The 19,917-nt window shown below is 42.4% G+C and overlaps 1 protein-coding gene across 4 annotated transcripts in view; it reads right to left on the reverse strand.

Annotated features, from left to right (window-relative positions):
* AVL9 (AVL9 cell migration associated) overlaps window positions 1-19,917 on the reverse strand; it is a 101,071-nt gene that overhangs the window by 68,424 nt on the left and 12,730 nt on the right. The window lies entirely within an intron of this gene.

Below are 19,917 nucleotides of genomic sequence, written 5' to 3' on the forward strand. Positions count from 1 at the left end.
GGGTTTTTCTTTTCTATCGCATAATCAGGCTGCAAATTTTCCAAACTTTTATGCTCTGCTTCCCTTATAAAACTAAATGTCTTTAACAGTACCCAAATCACCTCTTGAAAGCTTTGCTGCTTGGAAATTTCTTCCACCAGATACCCTAAATCATCTTTCTTAAGTGTAAAGCTCCACAAATCTCTAGGGCAGGGGAAAAAATGCCACCAGTCTCTTCTAAAACATAGCAAAAGTCACCATTACTCCAGTTCCCAACAAGTTCCTCATCTCCATCTAAGACCACCTCAGCCTGGACCTTATTGTCCATATCGTTATCAGTATTTTGGGCAAAGCCATTCTCTAGGAAGTTCCAAACTGTCCCACATTTTCCTGTCTTCTTCTGAGTCCTCCAAACTGTTCCAACCTCTGCCTGTTACCCAGTTCCAAAGTTGCTTCTACATTTTCAAGTATATTTTCAGCAGTGCCCCACTCTACCAGTACCAGTTTACTGTATTAGTCTGTTTTCGTGCTGCTGATAAAGACATACCCAAGACTGGGAAGGAAAGGAGTTTTAATTGGACTAACAGTTCCATATGGCTGGGGAGGCCTCAGAATCATGATGGGAGGCTAAAGGCAATTATTACATGGTGGCGGCAAGAGAAAATGAGGAAGGAGCAAAAGCGGAAATCCCTGATAAACCCGTCAGATCTCATGAGACTTATTCACTATCACGAGAATAGCATGGGAAAGACTGGACCCTATGATTCAGTTACCTCCTCCTGGATCCCTCCCACAACAGGTGTGAATTCTGGGAGATACAATTCAAGTTGAGATTTGGGTGGGGATGCAGCCCAATTACCCCAATGTTTTATTAACCATCTGTAAACCCATGAGGGACAGCAAATTTGATAAAGCTTCTCACACAGTCATATGATTCTGTAGGGGGGTACCCATGTAAAAGGTGCCCCTCTCAGCCGAAAATTTACCATGACGTGGGTTATAGGCATATTCAGTGGGAGAATATCCCACTTTTACTCCCAGGTACTCAGGAGGCTGAGGAAGGAGAATCTCTTTTTTTTTTTTTTTTTTTTTAGGAGAATCTCTTGAACCTGGGAGGCGGAGCTTGCAGGGAGCCGAGATCGCTCCACTGCACTCCAGCCTGGACGACAGAGCGAGACTCCGTCTCAAAAAAAAAAAAAAAAAAAGAGTAACAGCTAAGAAACATAGAAGTACTAATAGACAAATCACCATTTAGCATAATATAGTTTTTAAAAGATTTTAAACTACCGCAGGGAATTTTTAGATTAAGTTTACCAAATTAATCTTACCAAAGACCGCCAAAGTCATGTGAATTAAAAGGCATCTAAGCTAGCTTCTATCAGTCTGAAAGCCCTTACGTTTTCTTTTTTGAGACAGAGTCTCGTTCTGTCACCCAATCTGGAGTGCAGTGGCGCAGTCTCAGCTCACTGCAACCTCCACCTCCTGGGTTCAAGCGATTCTCCTGCCTCAGGCTCCTGAGTAGCACAGGCACCTGCCACCACGCCCAGGTAATTTTTTGTATTTTTAGTAGAGATGGGGTTTCACCATGTTGGCCAGGCTGGTCTCGAACTCTTGACCTTGTGCTCCGCCCATCTTGGCTTCCCAAAGTGCTGGGATTACAGGCGTGAACCACGCCCAGCCAAGTCCTTACATTTCTTTAAGTCAAATTAGAACTCTTTCACACAGTTTAATAGCGAAATATCACTTCCACATGGCACATACAATCATAGATATAACAGACATGCAGACAAAAGCAGATCCAAAAGATTTTTCATTTGCTTTTCAAAAATTTTCTTCTATACTGTGTAAAGCTCCACAAATACTGATAATTCAGCTTCTGAGACATTTGAATAGTTTCAAAAAGAAACAGATCATTGAATTTTAAAATTAAAAACTTCTTGCACTAACTCAATTTTTCTAATATCTTGTTTTTTTTTTTTTTTTTTTTTTTTTTTTGAGACGGAGTCTCGCTCTGTAGCCCAGGCTGGAGTGCAGTGGCCAGATCTCAGCTCACTGCAAGCTCCGCCTCCCGGGTTTACGCCATTCTCCTGCCTCAGCCTCCTGAGTAGCTGGGACTACAGGCACCCGCCACCTCACCCGGCTAGTTTTTTTTGTATTTTTAGTAGAGACGGGGTTTCACCATGTTAGCCAGGATGGTCTCGATCTCCTGACCTCGTGATCCGCCCATCTCGGCCTCCCAAAGTGCTGGGATTACAGGCTTGAGCCACTGCGCCCGGCCATATCTTGTTTTAACAAATTCTTGAGTGTATTTTTAATACTCAAGTCCAATTTTTTAGAAAAACTATTATAATTTCCTTTCATTATAGTCAATTAATCACATAACATTCTTATAAATTCCCTTTTTACTAACCGTATTATGACTTAGACCATTCACGACATGCTCGGACTTTCTAGTTTGTCCTACATATCCTTCTTTCTTAAACAACCCTGTCATTTTATTTTAGGAAAAAGATTCACCATAAAAGATTCTTTCTCACATATTTTACTTTGAGCTTTCTTACCAAAAATACCTCTTCGATTATGTAACTTCTTTCTTATTTCCTGGTTCCTCTTTTTTTACACATAACCTTTAAAGCTTTGAATTAGACAAAAATTACCTTTTTTTTTTTTTTTTTTTTTTTTTTTTTTTTTTTTTTTTTGAGGCGGAGTCTCGCTCTGTCGCCCGGACTGGAGTGCAGTGGCCGGATCTCAGCTCACTGCAAGCTCCGCCTCCCGAGTTTACGCCATTCTCCTGCCTCAGCCTCCCGAGTAGCTGGGACTACAGGCGCCCGCCACTTCGCCCGGCTAGTTTTTGTATTTTTAGTAGAGACGGGGTTTCACCGTGTTAGCCAGGATGGTCTCGATCTCCTGACCTCGTGATCCGCCCGTCTCGGCCTCCCAAAGTGCTGGGATTACAGGCTTGAGCCACCGCGCCCGGCCCAAAAATTACCTTTTAATAAGAGCATACCTTTTTTTTCAGAAACAATGTTTTCCTACAATATAATTTTTTAATTGGAAAATATCCAAACATTTAATGAAATATGTATTTAATTTTACATTTTAAGTTATGACAAGTTTGTCTATAAGTATTTATTCCATTACATTTAACTAATTATTTTATTTTAATCGTTTACCTAGATTATTTATGAAAACTGCAAATAGTCGTCATTTAAAGTTATTTCCCTGTCAACCATTTTACAGTCTGTGAATTTCAGGTGTTTACCTAAGTAAGAAACTTAAGATTAAATATATGGTTATTTTACCACATAATTCAAGATTTGGTTATTTTCACTAAACTAATATTAATGTCTTCATTATTAAAAATTACACAGCACAGCCAGGTGTGGTGGCTTACACGTGTAAATCCCAGCACTTTGGGAGTCGAGTTGGTCGGATCACTTGATGCCAGGAGTTTGAGACCAGCCTGGCCAACATGGCGAAACTCTGCCTCTACTAAAAATACAAAAAGTCGGGCATGGTGGCACATGCCTGTAGTCCCAGCTACTCAAGAGGCTGAGGCAGAGAATCGCTTGAACCTGGGTGGTAGAGGTTGCAGTGAGCCAAGATCGCACCACTGCACTCCAGTCAAGGTGACAGAACAATACTCTGTTTCAAAAAAATGCCAAGAACACAAGCAAAGATCATTCTGTTTTGGGCTGGGTTTATAGTTTAATAATGCTTATGCCAAATTTTGACATCTTATAGTATATAGCAGGGATAAGTATGAAATCTCTTGATCAATAAATGTAAACAAAAATGTATGCTGACAATTCTTAGGACATTTCTAGTATTACGTTACCAGTAATTTTAAAGCTAGATTAAAGATTTTACTGTTGGCCGGGTGTGGTGGCTCATGCCTATAATCCCAGCACTTTGGGAGGCCAAGGTGGGTGGATCACGAGGTCAGGAGTTCAGGACCAGCCTGGCCAAGATGGTGAAACCCCGTCCCTACTAAAACTACAAAAATTAGCCAGGCATGGTGGCAGGCACCTGTAATCCCAGCTACTAGGAAGGAGAACTGCTTGAACTCGGGCGGCAGAGGTTGCACTGAGCTGAGATCACACCGCTGCACTCTATCCTGGGGGACAGAGTGAGACTCTGTCTCAAAAGAAAAAAAAAGAAAAAAGAAAAAAGATTTTACCGTCACGTGAACTTGAAAAGCATTTGGGCTTATTTATGAGTACTCTGTAAGTTTAAGCCACATTTGGTCCCTGTGGCCAAAACACATAACAAAATATGCATATGTACACATAAACACACACATATACACTCACACAAAGATTCTATAGCTTTTACTTCAGAACTCCAGCCAGGAGATATTAATACAAACTCACTGGTTTGCAAAAACAATAACAAAAAGAAATGGTTGAATGCAAACAGTGGATTTTATCTCAGTAGAAAAGTAACAGCAGACTTAAAGCAGGAGAAAAGAAAGAGATAACTTAGGAACCTTACAGTTGCAGGTTAACCTTTGGGTTCTGAAATTTCCTTGATGTAATTGTGCACAAAAAGACCATAAAGACCATTTTACACAAACACTTGCAAGCAGAGGTGCCATAAAACCAACAGAGTGCCTGAAAGGGGGTCATTCTCCTTGTTTTTCCTCATTCTTAAATTGTTTCCTACCTTTTTTTTAAAAAAGCCTAGGGTTTAGTGGAATGGGTTGAAGTGTGTGGGCTATTGGCAGGACTCCATAGCGTGTTATCCACTGAGCCATTTTTGTCTCCAGCGGTCTAGCACCTCCAGGAGGGCTCAAAGCATGGAATGTCCAGCTCCTATATTCATTTCTTGGACAAGCCTTTTAAAACTAATTTTGTTGAGGGTTCCCTGTAAGGCTGCTACACGTTGCTGGGGCTCAACCCACCAGACACTCCCACTTAAGTCCCTAGTAATCCAGGGGAGCCTTTCAGCTGGGAGAAGCAAAATGCCCTTTAGGGAGCTGAGGAAACTCATTATCTCATTTATCTATGAAAAGGATAATTTCAGTTCCTCACACAAATGCCCAGAGAAGCCAATCAAGATTAATTTTGAGAGACAAGGCAATGGAGATGACACTGTAGAATGCACCTCTGAATTAGAATTAGGATCCTAAACAACTTCCTAGGTGGAAAAAACAAAACAGTGAAGACTGCTTCCTGTAAACTGTCCTCAGTCAGATTTAACTTTGTAGCTCTTGTCCACCATTACACACACCAAGGGCAAATCCTCTCACAGTACAAGGTAATCTCTGCTACCCACAAAAGCCAGAGGTGAGGTAATATAATACAGGAAAGCAGAACTTTACACCTGAGAAGAATCTGCCCATGACTCTTGAAACTCCACAAAGAAAACAGAACACCCCCAAATGGGGTGAGTGGTGCCTTTGTTCTGCGTTCTTTAAGGGGTTTGAATCATCTCTAGATTTTTCTTGGTACTGAATATGGCAAAGGGGGGAAGGAGGAATCAGGTAGAAGAAAAGTAAATGAAAGAACAATTTTTTTTTAAAGACAGGAAGCAATCAGAAATGGATTTTTTTTTCTTTTGCAGCAGCAAGGAATTTTAGCTAATTCAGAGAGGCCCTGTTCCCTACAATTTGGAATTTCAGACTTACTAAGTCAGGCAGAATTGGTCAAATCTGATGTGAGAAAGACCAGAACAACAACAAAAACCCCAACAATATGATTACTGAGCACTGTTAACAGTAAGGAGAAATTACGACCAGCTGGATCATAACTTTAACCAAGATGAAACCCCAATTCAGCTACTTACTTAGGAATGGGTCTCAGGCAGAATAGTGCTCTCTACCATTCTAGAAGCAGGAAAACTCAATCTTGCCTTCTCTGTTGGAAGTGAGCTCTAACTCCAGAAAGGAGTTACCTGCCTTCTATCGTCACGGAAGCAGGAAAACTTGTTTTCCTTGTTGGAAGCAAGTAAAACTCTAGAAAAGGAGTTGCACAGCAAAATACACTTTGGATCTCAACCAAATTTGGGGAGATCAGGGATTCTCTAGAGGGAGGAGGGCTCCCAGGCCTCAGCCAATTGTCCTATTGGTTTCGACCATAAAGATTGCTAAAAGCTGGTACTAAATATCAATAGATTTGTCAAAGATTGAGGCCACCTATACTCAGTCTCTTCCATTGGTCACCAATTTGTAAACCAAAAAGTATCTGAGACAAGTCTGAATCAATTTAGAAAGTTTATTTTGCCAAGGTTAAGGATGCACCTGTGACACAGCCTTAGAAGGTCCTGAGGACACATGCCCAAGGTGGTTGGGCTCCAGCTTGCTTTTATACATTTTAAGGAGACATAATACATTGTGGGGAAAAGAAAGAGAGATCAGATTGCTACTGTGTCTACGTAGAAAAAGGAAGACATAAGAAACTCCATTCTGATTTGCACTAAGAAAAATTGTTCTGCTTTGAGATGCTGTTAATCTGTAACTCTTGTCCCAACCCTGTGCTCACAAAGACATGTGCTGTATTGACTCAAGGCTTAAGGAATTTAGGGCTGTGCAGGCTATGCTTTGTTAAAAATGTGATTGCAGGCAGTATGCTTTGTGAAAGTCATCGCCATTCTCCATTCTCTATTAACCAGAGACACAATGCACTGTGGAAGGCTGTAGGGACCACTGCCCAAGAAAGCCTGGGTATTGTCCAGGTTTCCCCCCAGAGACAGCCTAAGATATGGCCTCGTGGGAAGGGAAAGACCTTACAGCCCCACAGCCCGGCACCCGTAAAGGGTCAGTGCTGAGGAGGATTAGTGAAAGAGGAAGACCTCTATGCAGCTGAGATAAAAGGAACGCATTTGTCTCCTGCACATCTCTGGGAATGGAATGACTTGGTGTAAAACCAAGCATACATTCATTTCTGAGATAGGGGAAAACCACCTTATGGCTGGAGGCGAGACATCATGGTGGCAATACTGCTCTGTTACTCTTTACTGCACTGAGATGTTCATGTAAAGTTAAACATAAATCTAGCCTACGTGCACATCCGGGCACAACAATTTTCCTTATTTATGACACAGATTCCTTTGCTCACATGTTTTTCTGCTGACCCTCTCTCCCCACCATCACCCTATAGTTATGCCACATTCCCCTCGCTAAGATAGTAAAGATGGTAATCAATAAATACTGAGGGAACTCAGAGACCAGCACTGGTGCAGGTCCTAACTTTCTGAGCACCGGTCCCCTTGAGGAAAGAAAAAGACCCTCTCACATTGTTTTATACTCAGTACCTGTTTTAAGAAAAAAACAAGGAAGTAAAACCAAAGACAGGCAGCCTGGCGCCAGGCCCAAAACCAGGCCTGGGTCTGCCTGGTCTAAACCCAGTAGTTAAAAATCAACTCATAACTTAGAAACCCATGTTATTCATAGATTCCAGATGTTGTATAAAAGAACATTGTGAAACTCCCTGCCCTGTTCTGTTTCTGACTATCAGTGCATGAAACCCCTGTCATATATCCCCTAGATTGCCCAATCAATCACGACCCTTTCCTATGAAATCTTTAGTGTTGTGAGCCCTTAAAAGGGACAGAAATTGTGCACTTGGGGAGCTTGGATTTTAAGGCAGTAGCTTGCCGATGCTCCCAGCTGAATAAAGCCCTTCGTTCAACAACTTGGTGTCTGAGAGGTTTTGTCTGTGGCTAGTCCTGCTACATTTCTTGGTTCCTTGACGGGGAACCCAGGTAACTGACAGACGGCCGAGGCAGCCCCTTAGGCGGCTTAGGCCTGCCCTGTGGAGCATCCCTGTGGGGGACTCTGGCCAGCCTGAGTGACTCAATCCAAAGAGCGCCCCTGGGTACGCAACTGCCCCAGTGGAACGCCTCACCAGAGCAGCGCGTAGCAGGCCCCCGCTGAGGATTAACACAGTGGCTGAACATTGGGATGGAACTGGCACTTGGAGTCTGGACATCTGAAACTTGGTAAGACTAGTCTTTGGAACTTGCCCACTCCATTTGAGTGGAAGCGTGGCCTGATCATCCATGGCATGCCTTTATTGGCACTTTGGTATTGGTTTTAGTTTTGACTTTGTTTGAATTGCTTGACAGGACTGGTCTTGGGAACTTGCCTACTCCATTTGAGTGGAAGTGTAGCCTGATCACTCATGGCATGCCTTTATTGGCACTTCGGTGGACTGGTCTTGGGAACTTGCCTACTCCATTTGAGTAGAAGCGTGGCCTGATCACCCACGGCGTGCCTGTATTGGCACTTTGGTTTTTGTTTTTGACTTGACTTGGATTGCTTGATACTTTGGTTTTGGTTTTGAACTGGCTTGGATTTCTGGATCCTCTGATTTTAGTTTTGATTTTGGTTTGGTGTAAACTGCAAAAGTGTGTGTGTGCCCTTTTTTACCTGTTTTTTTTTGTTTGTTTGTTTTCTGGTGTGTGTGTGGTGTGAGTGTAGTGTTTTGTCTCGAAGAAGCACAGGTCAGGCGCAAATAAGCCCACCCCACTAGGAATAATGTTAAAAAAAAATTTCAAGAAAGGGAACAAAGGGAAGAGGCAGAATTTACATAAAAAGAATGTTATTTGGTAAATTATTGTCTTGAAATAAATTAACTGGTTGTTTAAAGAAAAAAATGTTTGTAATAAGTCAGAAAGTTGAGACAAGTCGAAAAATTGTCTGCGAAAGTCATGAAAGAAAAAAACTGTTAAAAAAAATTTTTATGCAAAAAATGTTGTATAATTTAAAAGTAACAAGGCCTCCTGAGTACTACTGAAGAAACAGTTTATGTGCAAGGTGTATAAAAAAAGTAAAACATACCTTCGGTAAAAAGATTACAAGGATTGGGAGGCCGAGACGGGCAGATCACGAGGTCAGGAGATCGAGACCATCCTGGCTAACACAGTGAAACTCTGTCTCTACTAAAAAATACAAAAAACTAGCTAGGCGAGGTGGCAGGCGCCTGTAGTCCCAGCTACTCGGGAGGCTAAGGCAGGAGAATGGCGTAAACCTGGGAGGCGGAGCTTGCAGTGAGCTGAGATCCAGTCACTGCACTCCAGCCTGGGCCACAGAGTGAGACTCCGTCTCAAAAAAAAAAAAAAAAAAAAAAAAAGATTATAAGGAGGCATAAGAATGTGGATTTTCACCTACATTAAAAGGTTAAAAAAAACATTGTTTTGAAAGTTTAAGCAAGTTTTAAAACGTTAATTGTAAAGAAAATTCTGTGTATAAACATATTAGCTAAAGTTTAAAAGGTACCATCCAGTTTTTCTGTGAACTGGACATTAAAGTAAAATGCAACAGGTTTTTCTTAAAGCATCAACCCGCTCTTTAACAAAAATTATGAAAGGTTAAAAGGAGTCTATAAAATCTTACCTTATGGTCAAACATAAAAAATTGGATAAATATGTCTACAAGGTTTTATTAAAATTAAGTTAAATATTAATAACACACTAATATAAAGGTAAAATTTAGCTTATCTGGTATAAAAATCATACCAGAAGCATTATTAAACATAAAATGGTGTTTAACTTTCTTTGATCTAAAAACTAATAAAAATAGGTGCTAAAGGAAACATTCATTTTACTACAGGATCATAGAAGTTAAAGACTTAAAACAAACTTTGGCAATTAAGACAACATACCAAGATGCAAGTGCCTGGTTGAAATGGATCAAATATTCCATCTGGAGGTTAAATAAAAGCAATTGTTGTGCTTGTGCACACGGCAGGCCAGAGGCCCTGATTGTCCCCCTTCCACTAAGGTGGTCCTCGACCAAGCATAGGCTGTATGGTAGCTCTTTTCCAGGATTCTACAGCCTGGAGTAAAGTCATGCCAAGCTCTCCCTGCTATATCCCGAAGTCCCTGCGGGTCAGCCCCCAAAGGCCATCCAGCTTCTGTCTCCCAACACTAAGTTCACTTCGTGTCTCTCACGGCAGGGAGGAAACTTAGCATTCCTTGAAGACCTGAAACGATGCAGTCAGAGAATTTTCAGAGCTTATCAATCAGTCAGCCCTTGTTCATCCCTGAGCGGATGTGTGGTAGTATTGTCGTGGACCTTTACTGGGCACTCTATGAATAACTAGAGTGGCACCTGCACTTCAGTCCAATTGGCTATCCCTTTCACCCTGGCATTTCATCAACCAGAGAAAAATAATGATAATAATAAGACATCGTAAAGCGAGAGAAGCCCCTTATAAGTCTTTCAACTCTCACATCTATTTAGATGCAATTGGAGCCCTGCAAGGAATACCAGATCAATTTAAAGTCTGAAATCAAATAGTTACAGGATTTACGTCAGTATTTTGGTAGATGACAGTCAATAAAAATGTAGATTAGATAAACTACATCTATTACAACCAACAGCAACGAGCTTTTCATGAGTTAAACAGAAAAACTCCTGTCGGCCCCAGCCCTGAGCTAACTGACCTGACAAAACTCTTTGCACTCTGTGTCAAAAAGAGAAAAAATGGCAGTTGGAGTTTTAACCCAGACTGTAGGGCCCTGGCCAAGGCCAGTGGCCTGTCTCTCAAAACAACTAGACGGGGTTTCCAAAGGCTGGCCCCCATGTCCAAGGGCCCTGGCAGCAACGGTCCTGTTAGCACAAGAAGCAGATAAGCTAACCCTTGGGCAAAACCTGAACATAAAGCCCCCCATGCTATGGTAATTTTAATAAATACCAAAGGACACCATTAGCTAATGAATGCTAGACTAACTAGATACCAAAGCTTGCTCTGTGAAAATCCCCTCATAACCACTGAAGTTTGCAACACTTTAAATCCTGCCACCTTGCTCCCAGTATCTGACAGCACTGTTAAACATAACTGTGGGCCAGGTGCGGTGGCTCAAGCCTGTAATCCCCAGCACTTTGGGAGGCCGAGACGGGCGGATCACGAGGTCAGGAGATCGAGACCATCCTGGCTAACACGGTGAAACCCCATCTCTACTAAAAATACAAAAAACTAGCCGGGCGAGGTGGCGGCGCCTGTAGTCCCAGCTACTCGGGAGGCTGAGGCAGGAGAATGGCGTGAACCCGGGAGGCGGAGCTTGTAGTGAGCTGAGATCTGGCCACTGCACTCCAGCCTGGGTGACAGAGCGAGACTCCGTCTCAAAAAAAAAAAAAAAAAAACATAACTGTGTAGAGGTAGGTGTTAGACTCTGTCTATTCTAGAAGACCAGATATTCGAGACCAGACATAGGCATCGGTAGATTAGGAGTTATACATGGACGGAAGCAGCTTCATCAACTCGCAAGGAGAAAGGTGCGCAGGATATGCGGTAGTAACCTTAGACGATGTTGTTGAAGCTAAGCCATTGCTCCAGGGCACTTCGGCCCAAAAAGCAGAACTCATTGCTCTAACTCAGTGAAGGCTCTGAAACTCAGTGAAGGTAAGACTGTAAACATCTACACTGATTCTCGATATGCCTTTCTAACCCTTCAAGTACATGGAGCATTGTATAAAGAAAAAGGCCTGTTAAATTCTAGGGGAAAAGATAAAATATCGACAAGAAATTCTACAATTATTAGAAGCATCGTGAAAACCACAAAAGGGGGCAGTCATGCATTGCAAGAGACACCAGCGAAGTTTCCACCTTGGTAAGCCAAGGAAACTCCCCAGCAGACACAGAGGTATGAAAAGCAGCATCTACTTCTTACCGGGGATCAGTCACAGCCCCACTACTCCCTCAAATGCTTGATCTGGTGCCAACTTATTCTAAAGAGGAAAAAGATTTTCTTCAGACAGAAGGAGGGCAAACAATAAAGGAAGGATGGATAAAGTTACCAGATAGAAGAATAGCTATGCTGCAGCTGTTAGGAGCCGCAGTCGTGCTGGCTGTACATGAAACTACCCATTTAGGTTAAGAATCACTTGAAAAGCTGTTAGGCCGGTATTTCTACATCTCACACTTGCCAGCTCTTGCTACAACAGTAGTGTTACCTGTGGACAGCACAATGCAAAGCAAGGCCCCTCTGTGCCTCCGGGCATACAAGCCTACAGAGCGGCTCCTTTTGAAGATCTTCAAGTGGACTTCACAGAGATGCCTAAATGCAGAGGTAACAAGTATTTACTGGTTCCAGTGTGTACTTACTCTAGGTAAGTGGAGGCTTATCCAACACAAACTGAAAAGGTTTGTGAAGCAACCTGTGTGCTTCTTCGAGATCGCATCCCTAGGTTTAGACTGCCTCTACGAATCGGCTCAGATAATAGGCCGGCATTTGTGGCTGACTTGGCACAGAAGAAGGCAAAGGTATTAAGAATCTCATAGACGTTACATGCCGCTTATTGACCTCAGAGTTCCGGAAAGGTAGAGTGAATGAATCAAACTGTCAAAAATAGTTAAAAGAAAGTATGTCAAGAGGCAAGATTAAAATGGATACAAGCCCTTCCTATAGTATTGTTTAAAATTAGGTGTACCCCCTCTAAGAAAACAGGATACTCCCCCTATGAAATTCTGTATCATAGGCCTCCTCCTATACTGCAAGGACTTCTGGGTACTCCCCAAGAGTTAGGTAAGATTAAATTACAGTGGCAACTCCAGGCCGTGAGGAAAATTACCCAGACTATCACAACTTAGGTAAATGAGAGGTGCCCAGTCAGCTTATTCTCCCCAGTTCACCCTTTTTCTCCAGGTGACTATGTGTGTATCAAGGACTGGAACGTGGCTCCAATGCGGCCACAGTGGAAAGGACCCCAGACCATTATCCTGACCACTCCCACAGCTGTAAAGGTAGAAGGAATCCCAGCCTGGATTCACCACAGTTGCATGAAGCCTGCAGCCGCTGAGACCTAGGAGGCCAAACCAAGCCTGGACAATCCCTGCAAAGTGACCCTGAGGAAAACGACAAGCCCTGCTCCAGTCACACCCGGAAGCTGACTGGTCTACACATAGCCTAAGCATAAGGAAAATCGTCGTGGGACTTATTTTCCTTATAACATGGACCTCTGTGGTAAAAGCTTCTACTGCTTCTTCCCACACAGAGGACTGCCTTCAGTGTATACATCAGGTCACTGAGGTAGGACAAGTTAAGACAATCTTTTTATTTTACAGCTATTATGAATGCCTAAGAATCCAAAAGGAACCTGTTTGTATAATGACCCCCAGTACAAAGTATGTAATCCAGGAAGTGACCAGCCCTCTGAACCTTCCATGATTACAGTCTTTGAAGTAAGACTAAGGACTGGTCCTTTCTTAAAGGACACAAGTAAAGTAATAGCTAGAACAGAAGAGAGGTCCCCAAAAATGTAACCTGAAAATTTGATGCCTGTGCCGCTATTAATCGTAAGCAGCATAGGATAGGATGCAGTTCTCTAGATTAGGAAAAAAGTTACACAGCAAAACATAAGTATATCTGTCAAGAATCATATTCATGTGAGATGTGTCAGTACTAGTCTTGTGTCATTTAGGCTACTTAGAAAGATAAAAAAGATCCTGTTTGGCTCCAAAAAGGAAAAGTTGGCCCCTCCTGCACGAGTAGGAGCTGCAACCCTTTAGAATTAGTAATCACAACCCCTCAGACCCAAAATAGAATAAAATACGTAACATTAAGCATTGACGGAAAAGGACTAGATCCTAGCGTAAGCATCTTATAAAAGGAGAGGTTCAGAGACGCTCTCCAGAACCAGTATTTCAGACTTTCTATGATGAACTAAAGGTGCCAGTACCTGAGATTCCAGGAAAAACTAAAAATTTGTTTTTGCATTTAGCTGAACATGTAGCCCAGTCTCTAAAAGTCACTTCTTGTTATGTTTGTGGAGGAACCATAACAGGAGATCAATGGCCATAGGAAGCCCAAGAATTAGTTCCTACAGACCCAGTTCCTGATGAATTCCCGGCCCAAAAGAACCACCCTGACAATTTTTAGGTTCTAAAAGCCTCAATTATTAGACAGTATTGCATAGCTAAAGAAGGGAAAAGGTTCACTCATCCTGTAGGGCAGCTTAGTTGTCTTAGGCAAAAGCTGTATAATGGTACCGCAAAAACAATTACATGGTGGAGTTCCAATTACACAGAAAGAAATCCATTCAGTAAATTTCCAAAGTTGCAGACTGTTTAGGCCTACTCAGAATTCCACCGGGACAGGACAGCCCCTACCCAGGTTATATTGGATATGTAGATGCAGAGCTTATGCTAAGCTGCCTGATCAGTGGACAGGTAGCTGGGTAATTGGCACCATTAAGCCATCTTTCTTCTTACTGCCCATAAAAACAGGTGAACTTCTAGGCTTCCCAGTTTATGCTTCCCGCGAAAAACGAAGCATAGCCACAGGTGATTAGAAAGATGATGAATGGCCCCCAGAAAGAATCATACAATACTACGGACCTGCCACTTGGGCACAAGATGGCTCATAAAGATATCAGACCCCCATCTACATGCTCAACCGAATCATATGGTTACAAGTTGCTTTAGAAATTATTACTAATAAAACCGGTCAAGACTTGACCGTTCTTGCCCCGCAAGAGACTCAGATAAGAAATGTTATCTATCAAAATAGATTGGCTCTCGACTACTAGCTAGCAGCTGAGAGGTCTATAAGAAATTTAACCTTACTAATTACTGTCTACACATAGATACAAAGGCAAGCAGTTAAAGACATAGTTAAAAATATGACAAAACTGACACATATAGCCCGTACAAGTGCAGCACGAATTCGATCCTGAAGCCATGTTTAAAAATTAGTTCCCAGCACTAGGAGGATTTAAAACTCTTACAATAAAAATTATAATAGTAATAAGAACCTACTTACTGCTCCCTTGTTTGCTACCTGTACTTCTTCAAATGATAAAAAAAAAAAAAACTTCATTGCTACCTTAGTTCACCAAAATGCTTCAGCACAAGTGTACTATATGAATCGCTATCAATCTATTGCACAAAAACACATAAGTAGCAAAAATAAGAGTGAGAACTCCAACTAATAAAATGAGTGAAAGTCTCAAAGGGGGAAAATGAGGAAAGAAAAAGACCCTCTCACATTGTTTTATACTCAGTACCTGTTTTAAGAAAAAAACAAGGAAGTAAAACCAAAGACAGGCAGCCTGGCGCCAGGCCCAAAACCAGGCCTAGGTCTGCCTGGCCTAAACCCAGTAGTTAAAAATCAACTCATTACTTGGAAACCGATGTTATTCATAGATTCCAGATATTGTATAGAAGAACACTGTGAAACTCCCTGCCCTGTTCTGTTTCTGACTATCAGTGCATGAAACCCCTGTCACGTATCCCCTAGATTGCCCAATCAATCACAACCCTTTCCTATGAAACCTTTAGTGTTGTGAGCCCTTAAAAAGGACAGAAATTGTGCACTTGGGGAGCTCGGATTTTAAGGCAGTAGCTTGCCGACGCTCCCAGCTGAATAAAGCCCTTCGTTCTGCAACTTGGTGTCTGAGAGGTTTTGTCTGCGGCTCATCCTGCTACACTTCCTCTATACTTTGTCTCCACGTCGTATTTCTTTTCTCAGTCTTTCGTCTCCACCTTGTGAGAAATACCCACAGGTGTGGAGGGGCAGGCCCCCTTCAATACATCAATCAATACATTAAGATTTACATTGGTTTGATCTGGAAGGGTGGGACAACTCAAAGGGGGAGGCTCCCAAGTCCTAGGTACACTTAAACATATTCTGATTGGCAACTGGTTGAGTTTTCATCTATAGAAAAGAATGTCTGGGTAAAGACAAGGGGTTGTGGAGACCTAGGTTTTATCATGCAGATGAAGGCTCCAAGTATCAGGCTTTAAAGAGAATAGACTGTAAATGTTTCTTATCATATGTAAGGTCTGTGTAGATAGTAATGCTGGAAGGGTATAATGAAGCAAGTCCAACCCCCACCTGGCTTCCTGGCCTGAACCAGTCTTTTCAGGTTAAATTTCAGGGTGCCCTGGCAGAGGAGGGAATCCATTGGGATGGTTGCAGGGGTGCCTTTGAATTTTATTTTTGGTTTACAAAGCCAATACTATGACACCAGGTTTTTGAGAAAAGAAAAGCTTTTCATTGCACGTTACTCAACAAAGAGAGAGGAGTCCAGCTCAAATCTGTCTCCCTATGCTAATTTTAAGGCAGTACTTTTATCAGAAAAGGTTAGGGGGCTGATTCTGGGATTAGCAAGTGATTGGAAGAAGGCAAGGGAACATCTGGAAAGTCCCTCAGACATGCACAACTATCTCTTCGTGCCTCCTCATGGATCCCATAAGCAAATTCAGGGGGAGTTAGTATGAAACGGGGGGAGTTAGTATGAAACACGTGGTAGAAATTTGGGTTGTGATATAAGCAAGTTCATTCTGCATATACTCATTGGCCATATTCTTTTTAACCAATTTTAGCCAATTTCATTCTCTTAGAAGGGGAGGGAGTTTTATTTTAGCAAGTTGTTTCTTTTCTTATCTTCCATCCTGCAAGCTCGAAGATTTCTGTTATTGCTGTCTTCGGCTCTTTGGGGCACGGTTTCAAAGGGCAGAGAGTGTACCAGCTTTGGCCTTATGTTTCTGGTTCCAGTGAACAGAAAGGAATCAAACCGGGGAACACAAGAACTAAGAGGTAAACTACGAAAAGTACAGTTCTACTCTTAAGCTCCTCCTACAAGATCCTGTCCAGAGACATAGGAGGAGGCAAAGATACTGGTAAGCACTTTGTGCCATCTTGTGCTCCCTCCCACCAGCCCTCTATTTGGCCAAGTTCTAGTCCCACCTGCTTTGTGCCTACTGGCATTCACTTTCTGGTCTTTAGTGTCCTCATCGGTAAATGAACGTAACATCTCTAATCATCTGCATTCACACAGTGAGGTAAATGATGTGAAAGGGCTTTCAATAAGGTAGTAAGGGAAAGAGACTAGGATACTGACTTCCCATTTTCCCAATTCTTGCTTCAGAACTGCTCTCCTAGGCCCCAAGCCCCTGCCTCTGTTAGCTCCTTGATCAATTTTTGCCTGTGGAGGGGCAAAACTACATGGTATCCCAAGAACAAGGACCAATAATTACAGACCGATTTATTTTCTTTGCTACTTCCCATGACCACTTTTGAACTGAGAAACTGGGACCATTTCCCTGATTGGTGGGGCCTCCTCAATAGAACAAAAGGGAGCATGTATGTTTCATAATAGGCATTCCGTCAAGAAATGGCCCAAGAAAATAAATGTACGTTTCATAATAGGCATTCTGTGATGGAATGCCCTGAGGAGATAAATGCTGGAGTTCGTCTCAGCACATCTCAGTTATTCATTCTGACTCGTTTGGACAAGTAAGTTACTACAGCACTCATTTGGAAAAATGACCAGAAAGCTACCTCCAATTTCTCGGCCTCAACTCTGGCCTCCATTTCTTTCTGTTCCTTCCGGCTCTCGTGTTCCAGCCCTCCTTCCTCCCCTTACTCCTCAAACTTCCTGCCCTCAGCCTCCTCTCCAGGGCCGTCCAAATTGTTCAATTTTCCAGCCTACCCATTTCCCCCAGCTGACTAATGTTGCCCCTTCCCAGCACTCTACCCCCCAGAACTCCCTGCCCAGCTCTTCCTCTGTTAAATCCTGAGCGTCTGTATGCCGCCGCTCTACTCGTCAGGCATCCCTTTCCAAGTTTCCCCCTATCTGTCCCCCTTGCCCTCCTCATAGCCCCTCTTGCTAGTCCCCTGTACTCTAGTCCCCACACCCTAGTACCCCCCTGCATCTTATGCTAGAGAGATGGCTTCCCTCCTACTGGGGCAGTTCAGAGCTGCCAGGACTGTGGTCTTCCACAACCAGACCTGATGGCTCACAAATCTCACCCTGGCGAGATGGTTTCCCTCATACTGGCGCAGTTTAGAATTGCCAGGATTGTGGATTCTCCCAACGAGACCTGATGGCTCACGAATCTCACCCTGGAGAGATGGCTTCCCTCATACTGGGGCAGTTCACAAGTGCCAGGACTGTGGACTCCCACAACCAGACTTGACGGCTCACAAATCTCACCCTGCAGAGATGGCTTCCCTCCTACTGGGGCAGTTCAGAATTGTCAGGACTGTGGATTCCCAGAAGCCTGATTTGATGGACGTAGAAAATGCAAGATGGTAAACCAACGTTCAGCCTCAGTAAGTTACAAGGACCCCTTTTCCACGACCAGATTCCTGGTTATCTTATTACTAACTCTATTTTGCCTTAATCCTCATTTTGTTAACCCTCTTCAGATTCTTGAGATTACCTTTTTCTAGACAATCTTTTTTTCTTTTTGAGACACAGTCTTATTCTGTTGCCCAGGCTGGAGTACAGTGGTGCGATCTTGGTTCACTGCAACCTCCACCTCTCGGTTCAAGTGATTCTCCCACTTCAGCCTCCCAAGAAGCTGGGATTACAGGCGCCCACCACCACGCCTGGCTAATTTTCTGTATTTTTAGTAGACATGAGGTTTCACTATGTTGGCCAGGCTGGTCTCAAACTCCTGACCTCAAGTGATCGCCCGCCTCAGCCTCCCAAAGTGCTGGGATTACAGGCGTGAGCCACCAGCCTGGCCAACACAGTCTGTTCCTTTTCTCTCCTGTCTAGTCAGCCAGGATACACAAGCCTCTACCTTTGGAACTGGTTTCTCCATGGAACTTGGTCTGAAACCACAAAGCAAACTATAGGACTAGTGACAGAGAAAGAGGAGAGTGAGAAGTAAAAAGCATTAATCTGTTCTCAAGGAGGGTAAGTAGTGTTGATGTGCCCTAGGTTCAAGTCAATGCAAGAACAGGTGATCCCTGAGAACTCACACACAGGGTACAAGGCCCCTGCTATATAGATACAGGGAACTGAGTTTTGTTTTTTATTGTGTTTTTTTGAGTCTGGTTCCTCCCAGACTTAATTTTTCTTCATCCTAGAATTCCAGAATCTTGCCAGGGACTTTCTGCCCTTAAGGAAAGTCTCCTGCAAAAAGAGGGATGGGGCCCTCCAGTGCTCTCATCAAAGCTGAGGGTTGAGCCTCCCTCTCAGTTAGCTGCTTCTATGCCACAAAGGGAAAGGTAGCAGAGTCTGGAAGGCACAGCACGTCCAGATCCTACCCAGATGAGAGCATCTGATGAACAGATAATATAAAAAGAAGTGCTCTCCTCAAACTGATCCTTAGATTCAATACAATCTCAATCAAAACTCCAAAAGATATTTTTGCGGAACCTGGCAAGCTGATTATAATTTATATGGAAATGTAAAGAGTCAAGGGTAGCCAAGACTCTCCTAAGAAGAAATTCTTCCTTACCAGGTATCAAAACTTATTACAAAAATTATAAGAAGATAGTATAGTACTGGTGCAAGCATAGAAAAATAGACAAACGACACAATACAGAAACAGACTCACACACATGTGGACACCTTAATACCAAAGTAGCATGACAGAACAGTGGAGATAGGACTGTCTTTATATTCCATAAAGTGATCTTAGGTCAACTGGATGCTTAAATGAGTAACTAATGATTTCTACCTCACAATTCATTCAAAAAATCATTTTCAGGTGAAACATAAGATATAATGTGAAAGGATAAAAACAATAAATCTTCTAGAACTGCTCTGCCCATGTATGGATACTGAAAATTCGAGATATGCTATTAAGTAAAATTTGCACTAGAGTTTAATTACTTAGTAGGAAAAAACAACGTGAAATATCTCAATTTTTATATTGAAACTTTGAAATAATAATTTGGAATGAGTTAAATAACACAATATTAAAATTAGTTTTATCTGATTATTTTGCTCTCTTAATGTGGATACTATAAATTTTAAATTACGTATGCAGCTCAGTATTTTTATTAGACAACACTGATCTAGAAGGTAATATAGAAAAATATCTTCAGGACATCAAATTAGTAAAAATGTCTTAAATGGCATTTAAAAAGTACTAACCACAAAGGGAAAGACTAACATAGTTGACCACATTTCAATTATGGTGTAAAAAAGACACCATTAAGATACTGAAAAGGCAAGCGACAAAGAGGGAAAAGAATTTCAGCACATGTAAGTCTTAAAGGGCTTTTTTCAATAATATAAAAAGAACTTCA

The sequence above is a fragment of the Rhinopithecus roxellana genome, chromosome 6 (genome assembly GCF_007565055.1).
Source record: "Rhinopithecus roxellana isolate Shanxi Qingling chromosome 6, ASM756505v1, whole genome shotgun sequence".
Taxonomy (NCBI): Eukaryota; Metazoa; Chordata; class Mammalia; order Primates; family Cercopithecidae; genus Rhinopithecus; species Rhinopithecus roxellana.